Source organism: Paramormyrops kingsleyae, unplaced genomic scaffold (assembly GCF_048594095.1).
Source record: "Paramormyrops kingsleyae isolate MSU_618 unplaced genomic scaffold, PKINGS_0.4 ups29, whole genome shotgun sequence".
NCBI classification, from domain to species: Eukaryota; Metazoa; Chordata; class Actinopteri; order Osteoglossiformes; family Mormyridae; genus Paramormyrops; species Paramormyrops kingsleyae.
The window spans coordinates 628,956-637,749 of record NW_027325967.1 but is presented as its reverse complement, the minus strand read 5'-3'; positions in this window follow the sequence as shown (position 1 = coordinate 637,749).

The window sequence follows — 8,794 nt, the reverse complement described above, 5'->3', positions numbered from 1 at the left end:
TCAAAAAAGCGAACAAGCACATTGAGTGTTTTATCCATATTCAAGGTTGTTGCTTCATCAACATTGAGTGAGAACATGCATTTTTTTAGCTTCTCAGACAAACATTTTTTGAACTGTAATGCAATTCCATGAGTGTTCATGTAACTCGCATGTTGATTTGAAACCGACAGGCTAGTTAACGCTTTTTTGTCTTCTGCCAGTTTTTTACACAGGGTGACCAGTGGATGCGAAATTCTGAATGCCAAATCATGTTCTGCTATAAATGTGCACAAACGTATTTTTAAATCGCAGACACGGTCAGTCATAGACAACGGTGTGTCAGCTGTAACAGTTGCTCCCGGCAACGTCGTGGTAAGTTTGAGTGCACGGGCAGTGGCTCTATGACCGGAGTCTAAATCATGACAAGCAAGCACTTTCTTACCGCTGCTGGCATACAGTAGCTTCCTCGAGCAAATCGTGCAGAAACAAGCCCCGGGCTCTCTCAGTTTCTTGCACCAACTGCCAAAAGGCTCGCCATTTCTACTTTCTTCAATCCACACCCAGCACCATTTATTTTTGAGTCCTTTATCTATTGCTAGGACATCATCCCCAGGCTTCATAAACTTGCGCTCCATTTTTTTTTCTCCGACAACGCTAACGTGACATTGACGTATGGGTGTCAATCATACCGTGTTGCAAGGACCCGCCCTTCTCTGCTTCTGATAGGCTTGTAACGTTAGTTAAAGCTGTGTTCCTCTCATATGATTGGTAGGTGAAATAAATTGGCTCGAAAATATTAAACCGCATGCGCAGGCTCTAAAATATTATTATTTTTTTCCCTCACGGCCGCACGCCGGAGATCCGGCAAGGTGCCGGAATACTTTAAGCCCTGCACTAAGGATCTGGTCTCAGTTTCATAAACATTATGGCCTAGCCTCCATGTCTGTTTACGCCCCTGTCATGGCCAACCTGCTATTTCCAGCTTCTCTATTAGATAATGCATTCAGACAATGGTTTAAAAATGGAGCGTTGAATATTAAGATGTTATATAAGGATGGCGTCTTCATGTCATTTGATCAGGTTAGACAGGAGTTTGCTCTGCCAGCAAATCACTTTTTCAGATACCTACAAGTTAGACATTTCACACAGAATAACGTCAGTCATTTTCCTTCACTACCTCAGACATCATTTCTTGATTCAATCATAGAAAGTCAGCCAGAGCTTAGGGGAACCGTCTCAAAGCTGTACACAAATATATTTGACATGGAAGGTTCTTCACTGACAATAGTAAAAGAAGGATATGGGTACAACTATTAATGATGGTCAATGGTCTAACATACTTCAAAGAATCCACTCCTCCTCTATTTGTGCGAGGCACTGCCTCATTCAGTTCAAGATTGTACATAGACTTCACATGTCTGGGGTTAAGTTATCCAAGATTTACCCGGGGGTTAATCCTATTTGTGACAGATGTAGACAAGCACCTGCTACTCTCTTTCACACTTTTTGGTCATGTCCAAGTATGACTGCATTCTGGTCTTCAATATTTGAGGTGTATTCTGTGATTTCGGGGGTAACCTTTGACCTTTGTCCTTTTATCGGACTTTTTGGCGTACCATTGAATGATCTCCCATTACGAAAGACACAATTAAATTGTATAGCCTACTCCTCCCTTTTGGCTCGGCGACTCATTCTTTTAAATTGGAAAAATGAGAAACCCCCCCTCCTTTGTTAGATGGATATGTGATGTCATGTTTTTCCTTAAGATTGAAAAGATTAGATATGCATTGCATGGATCAGTGGGAAGTTTGATATGGTATGACATCCTTTTATTTCTCATATAGAACAGCTGACAATGCACCTTGACTCTCGATAATGTGTGATGTGTACAAAGTAACTGAGTGACTACATTTTTTTTTTTTTTTTGTCTTGTGGTGTTATGTTTATTTGTCTTAATGCTTGTACCTGTGGGGGGTTTTTGTATGTCTGGAAAAACCAATAAAAAATACATTGACAAAAAAAAGAAACAATTGCATAACATAGGATACCATAAAATCAAGATAGGATAGGTTAAAAGAAGAAGTTTAAGATAAGATTGTATAAGATAAAGGATAAGATTAAGATAATGATAAGTAGAGATAAGGTTAAGATAACATTATATAACATAACATAGGATACGATAAAATTAGGATAGCTTACGATAAGCATAAAATAATATATAATAAGGATAGGATAGGTTGTATAACATTAGATAACATAGGATATGATAAAATTAGGATAAGATTGTAAAAATCGAACGCGAGAAATTGTGAAATTTACGTGACGTCCCCTTGTCCGCATCTGAAAACGAACACGGAAAAGTGAAGCATCAATTGGCCTTAAGTGTCACGCCAGATGCGTTAGTTGGCAACCCTGTTAAGCCCCCTAGACCCCATCCATGAAAAAATCATGATGGCCATTGAAAGGATGCAGGCAGACACTGGAAACAGTATTGAACACCTGGTCCAGACCATTCAAAAAAATCCCCCTGGCCCGGCGTCCATGGAGAACATGTGTTTTGAGAAGCCCTGCAGGACAGTGCAAGAGCTTGAGGGATTCAAATTGCAGTTGGAGGGCCCAGAACAAAAACAAAAGATGGAATGTTGATATGTTATATTGCTGTTTAAAAGGGTTTGTCTAATTGCAACACTAAGAATTGTTTTTAAGTATTTATCTTCATATGTTGTATAGATCCGTTTTTTTAGTCTGATGGGAGGCTGCAGCATTGGGGACGTTGTGAGGAGAACCCTCAGAAAGATGGCTACAAACGAGGTCTGGTCACAGTTACAGCCTGAAAGGCCGAAAAGGAAAGCTGTCCTTCTTGGGAACAGCACTCCACCATGTTGTTTTAAATTACCTAGTATGTTAAACGGTTAGATTTCACAAAATGTCCATTACATTGCATAGACCCATTGTTTAATATTTATTAAATACTGCATTTTTTCTAGGAGCTTGTGCTGCACAATTTCCGAGGGTTAGCGAGAAGGACATTGAAAATTATATAGGGGATACCCTAAAACACGCACCTCACCGTGCAAAGATCCACCCAATACCTGTAAGTTTTTTTTGTTTTTCTTCGGAGCAGTTAACACTTAAAACTGCACTGCACATTGATGCCATTTTTAAATTCGTAGTACCTGTTCACTTAAATCGGACAAGCCAAGGTCGTCACGCCCAGCTCGTCCGATCCTCGTGTGTGCCACGTCCCCTCATTACTCACGTGCACTACCCTGATTGTGATCACCTATTTCCTGTTATTTCGGCTTGTCTTGTGTGTTTCAGTCCGCGTTCGAGTCTGTTTCCCCAGGTCTGTCATTGACGTTGTTAACCGAGTGCTCCCCTGTCTGCTTGTTCTCCATAATAAACCCCGTTGCCCTTGGATTGCGGTCTCCCTGCTCCTGCTTTTCCGCATCCCACTCGCTCGCCCGTCACCCGGTCGTGACAAAGGTGCTGTAACATTTTATGGCAACACAGGAGGACATCCAAGATATTAGTGTAACTGGTTACTTTAATTACCCTTCACCTTGTCTCTCTATTAAACCTTTGTTTCTGTCTCAAATTCATGGACACCTACTCATAGTCTAACCACTAATAATCTCAGTTTTGTCTTATATTTCCACACTTTACATGGCAAACACATTTGGTTAATATGCTAAGTTACCTCATAGCCTGTACACCTAAGGGTAATCAAAAGCAATTAAAAAGTAAACGAAGTGACTGGGAAATATTGTTATTTATGATTTTCAGGCAGCGGAAGAAGAACCTGGGCCATCTACACGATATCAAATTGAAGACAGTGACGGAGTTTTCTCTCAAACGTTTCTTTCTTTTTTATTGATAGTGTTTTTGGATGGTTTCAGCTCAGTTTGAGAAAAGAACATTTTAGATGTTACTACAGTGACTGAAGTAATTGTTTCATGTAAATAATTTGTTTAAATAATTGTTTTACATAATCTGAGTCATTTTTGGTCCAAAACCAAAACATCTCTCTCTCTCTCTCTCTCTCTCTCTCACTCGAATTATGAACAATAAAAGAAATAATAAGAACTGAAATGCATTGGATATAATTGTTTTATAGTGTAAACACGTTTTGGTATTGCATATATTAAACTTTAAGTCACCTAAATGTTGTGCAAAAGTCCCTGTAATGTTACTAAAGTTCTGCAAACGATCTGAGTTGTGCTGTACGAAAAATCCACCTCCGCATCATTGTGATGTGCGCATGCACAATATTACTCATTGGATTAGGTACTGTTTTGTGTCTGTTGTTGCAGCTCGGGGTAACACCACTAACCTATTTGTCACACTATGTTAATTGGTAGATAATAACAAGTCCTATTTCATTACAGGTTATTTTGGGTAATCTCTCCTTTTCTGTTGCATAAAAATCTCAGTATTACTCGTGGAAAGATCACATATGGTGATGTGATCGTATAGCCCTAGCTTTGAGAAGGTGGTGCAAGGACTAAAAAATAACATTCCAGGTAGGTCCCCTAAAGGTTACTGTAATTGTCACTCAAGATCTATAAAAATCCTGGGAAAGTGATGAAAAGACCACATAGGACCCAAAACGTTACCAACACGTCGTGAAAGTTCCCCGAATTTTCCCAAAATGATGTTCCCCGAACGTCTAAAGAACTCCACATCGTGACATCCCGGGAACATTCTGGGAAGGTTACACAGCGACGTCCTTTACACCAATGGGTACGTTCTCTGAACGTACAGGGAACGTACAATTTCCAGCTGGGTAGACTCCATTCTTGTGTTTGTCCCTAAAGAGAACAGCCAGGATAGGAAATGCTGGAAACCCATCCCGACCGGAGTCCATCCCTTCCCGGTGGCACAGTAACCCGAAAGTGTTTGTGAGTGTGGTTTATGTCAGATTAGGAGAGCTGAAATGAACCTTTTGTTGGATGATAGCCGGCGACCAAAACAAGAGCTAGATCACAGAAAAGTGTTTCAAAAGCGACAGCGTCAAAGTGAAATGCAACGCTGGATGGAAGTTTTCTAGTACTGATGAAGGATGTAGAATCGGAATCCAGATATGTTTCCATACAAGGAATTTGCCTTGGTGGTGCTTTTACATGACATTACAAAGAACATACCACGTTTAGCAAAGACATATGCAGAAAGGTAATAAACAATAGATTGGCAATTAGGTAATATGATAATTACATGATAATTAATTTTATAAATGGCAGTGATGATGGTATTATGATATTTATATATGTGTGTACATAGTAATAATTGTAGTATGAATATAAACTACATAAATGGCATAATAATTTAAAGGGCTCTTAAATGGTGCCGTTATTAATTAGCAGCCAAGTCAACTATATGTGCAAGAGTGCAATATGTATACAGAGTTTGCAGTATGTGTGCATAATGTGCAAGAGTGCAGAATATAATCATAGAGGAAGTTTATCAGTTGTTCACTGGTTATGCTGGTGGACATTTCACTGCAGCTGACGATTAATTGAACGTCCATTCAGAGACTGGTTTGGTTAATGAGAGAGACTACCTGAGGGGAGAAGCTCTTGGCGTGTCTTGTGGTCTTGGTTCTGATTGCCATGAGTCTTCTCATGGAGGGTAAGGCTTGAAAGATGTGGTGAGCAGGGTGAGATGGGTCCTCAAAGATTTTGTATGCCCGTTTCCTGGTTCTGGTGATGTAAAGTGTCTGGAGGGTAGGCAGGTTACTGCCGATTATTCGCTCTGCTGAGTGGATGATGTGTTGCAGTCTGGCCTTGTCTCGTTCAGTGGCTGATCCAAACCAGGCTGTGATGGAGCAGGTGAGGATGGACTCAATGATTGTAGCGTAAAACTGGGCCATCGTGGTTATAATATGTTATTTTGGATCAGGCACAGACAGTTGTGAGAGTTCAGTCCGCATTAGCTCCGATAGAATAGTATTAAATGCAAAGCTAAAGTCCACAAACAGAATCCTAACATATGTCTCAGGGCACTCCAAGTGTCGGAGTAAGAAATGGAGTCCAGTGTTAACTGCATCGTCCACAGGTCTGTTGGTTCTGTAGGCAGACTATAGAGCAGGGGTGTCAAACTCCAGTCCTGGGGGGCCAGAGCCCTGTGTAGCTTAGTTCTTTCCCTGTTCCACCACAAATGATTCAGCTCAAGAGCTGTGTGGTAATTAGCACAAGGAGTTGAATCAGGTGTGTTTAATGAGGGGAAACCCAAAAATGTGCAGGGCTCCGGCCCTCCAGGACTGGAGTTTGACACCTGTGCTATAGAGGGTCAAGCGAAGGGTCGATGAGGACACCATAAACAGTGGTGTCCTCTCACTGTTCTTCGCTTTCTCTTCGCTGTTTAATTTTAGTGACCACTCCTTTTCAGGATTATGTAGTATATGTTTAACATTAGTTCAAAGTGTGGAAGGGAAATTTAAAGTGATGGTAGGCCAGGGTTGGGAGGCATTGTAGGATTGTTCTTGTGTCTCAGGTTTTGTTGTTTTGGGGATGGTGCCGTGTGTCCTTGCCTCGCAGCCACCTGCACGGAACCAGCTTTGCAGGCCACAGACCTTGTAGAACTGGGCTGAAGGGAACATCGCCGGGGGGAGAAAGGGGACCTGCAGGAGGCCTTGAAATGTAGCTGCTGTACTATGCTAGACGCAGTTTGTTGTATGGTAGCATTTGAACACACAAGCAAGTTATGTACCCATAAGGGTTGTATATGTTTACGCTGAAGTCTTTATTTAGGTAATATAGGGTTGGGGTTTCCCTTACTGATAGCGTTGTGAGCCATGCCAGCCATGGACACCGAAGGGGGGGTTGCACCTTTTTGCTGGGTTGGGAGTGGAATTTCCCTAATGTTTAGGGTTTTTGCCCTCCTTCCTAGGCTGGAAAGACAGGCTTATGTGTGGGACTCATAGGAGGCCTAGGCCTAACGAGGATTGGAAGTTGAACATCCTTGAAGTAGACCAATAGAGGTGGCGTATTATGTTTGTTGTATGTTCGAAACCTGGTTTGCAGATGTTTGGTAACCAATCAGGACTTAGAAGTCCATATAGAGGAATTCGTCTTATAGTATATTAACCTGCTGATTTCTGGGTGCGGGGTGCATTGCGCATTGTCCCCGAGTGTGGCTGGAACACTATGCTGGATTGCTGAATAAAGAAGAAAACTTTGCTCATTACATGTGAGGTCTGGAGTTTGATTCAAGTGTGACAGAGTGAGAGTGATTATAGAGGATTATAGAGTCATAGTTGTTTGGGTTAATTCTGAGTACCACAAAAGTTTACAAGCCCTATTTTGGCAAGAGCTAATCATAAGAGGTAATCCTAATCATTTTCATCCTTGCCGTTTAAATCACTCATGAATAGATGTGTTTGTGAGAAATTGGTTTGTTTTAAGCATTTTCAATTTAAATAAATACTGCAATACTCATTGCAGAAATACATCTTTTCCAATATTGTGCAGCCTAATAATGAAGTACTTACTACTACGAAATATCTAACAACATACGATGCAACATTCAACAGGGGGTAGTGAAGTGATTCGTGGCTGATCAAAGTGCCAATTCGATGTGGGGCAGTGATTAGCATGTGGAGAATGCTGCAGCAGTATTACAAAATCAGCAACTCTTTTAAAAATAATAGTGATATAAATATATTATTTATTAATAAGTATATAGAATCAGTACACAAAGTATAAGTATATAAAGTTTAAGTATATAAAGTATATAAGTATAAAAATCTTAAGTATAAAAATGATATAAGTATAAAAATGTTATAAGTATAAAAATGTTATAAGTATAAAAAATTTAAGTAAAAAAAGTTTAAGTAAAAAAGGTTTAAAGGCCTCAGAGGACTGCTGCTCTTACTCATCAGAGTGGTTCTGATGCTTAAACTTTTTCTTCAGTGCTTCTGCTAAAATGGCAGCAAAGTCCTCTGAGGGCATGGGCGTCCCCTGCGTCGGTCCCCTCCTGGTCACTGGCGTCCCAACTGGCGACCTCTGCACTGGGCGCAGTTTAATGTGCGGCAGCTCCGCCAGAACATCCACCATGCTGGGGCCATTAGTGGGTCCTGTGCCACTTCCCTGAGGATGACTCCTCTTCTGCTTCGGGCCCTGGATATTAGCAGGCGGAGGAGGAGGAGGCGGCGGTGGAGGAGGAGGCGGTGGAGGAGGAGGAGGGGGCGGGAAACAGCTTGGAGCTGAAGTGGGGACTATAAGAGTGGTCTCCGAACTGCTCCGGGGCATATTTGGGTGAGTCAGGGCACCGGCAAGCTGGGAGATCTCGGACCGTAAACGGCCCACCTCGTCTTCGAGGGCTGTAATTTTCTCCCAGACTGCCGCCCACTGATCCCCGTGATCCCCGTGTCCACTGGGGAGGTGGATGCCACTCCCGACCGTTGCAGGGGCGTTGCCATTTATAGCAACCCCCGTTGCAACACTTGAGCATGGTGCAGTGGATTTGCCCACACGAAAGTTGGAACGCTTCAAGCTTCTCAGACAAGTGCGTAGAAAACTACGTAAGCGACTGAAAGGAGCCATTGCCGAAGTTATTTAAAGGAATTGAACAGGAACAGTAATCACCAACCAAGCCCAAATCAAGACTGAGAGAAATAAAAAAAAATACAGCTTCTGCTTCCAGATATACGTAGCAATAACTATAAATTCTAGAATCTCTCTGAACCTTCGCTTGACGTCACTCCATTGGCACGCTGATTGGGTGGCTTCAGTTTCTTAAAACAAGAAACGAAAAAAAAAAAAAAAAAAAAACAATGAGTACGCAGAACCGTTCGAGGTCAACTTAGCCGACCATT